Genomic DNA, 309 nt, shown 5'->3' on the forward strand with positions numbered 1-309 from the left:
CAAGCATCTCCGTTTTGTGTAGAGTAGATGAGTATGATTGATAGGTTTGTCTGTATCCATGTTATTGACTCCGTAACAGTCTCATGACCCATTAGAAACGTAGCGTGTTTGCTTCACCCATAAAAATATGTAAGAAATTTCCAGAATATTTTTTTCCATGGCGACTCCGTAACCCCGGGCGTAAAAATCGTTCCCGGCTGTTTAGGGTGTCACCGAATATCATAATTTATTCCAGCATTATTTTCAGGCTTACCATATTTGTTTCTCAAGGAATGTTGTAAGCATTCGTAGTTTATGCAATTATTTTCT

The 309-nt window shown here is 37.9% G+C and overlaps 1 protein-coding gene across 1 annotated transcript in view; it reads left to right on the top strand.

Moving 5' to 3' along the window:
• The window catches only part of LOC119585398 (crustacean calcium-binding protein 23-like), a 43,577-nt gene that overhangs the window by 40,425 nt on the left and 2,843 nt on the right, over nt 1–309 (top strand). The gene's annotated exons all lie outside the window — the stretch shown is intronic.

Source organism: Penaeus monodon, chromosome 19 (assembly GCF_015228065.2).
Source record: "Penaeus monodon isolate SGIC_2016 chromosome 19, NSTDA_Pmon_1, whole genome shotgun sequence".
NCBI classification, from domain to species: Eukaryota; Metazoa; Arthropoda; class Malacostraca; order Decapoda; family Penaeidae; genus Penaeus; species Penaeus monodon.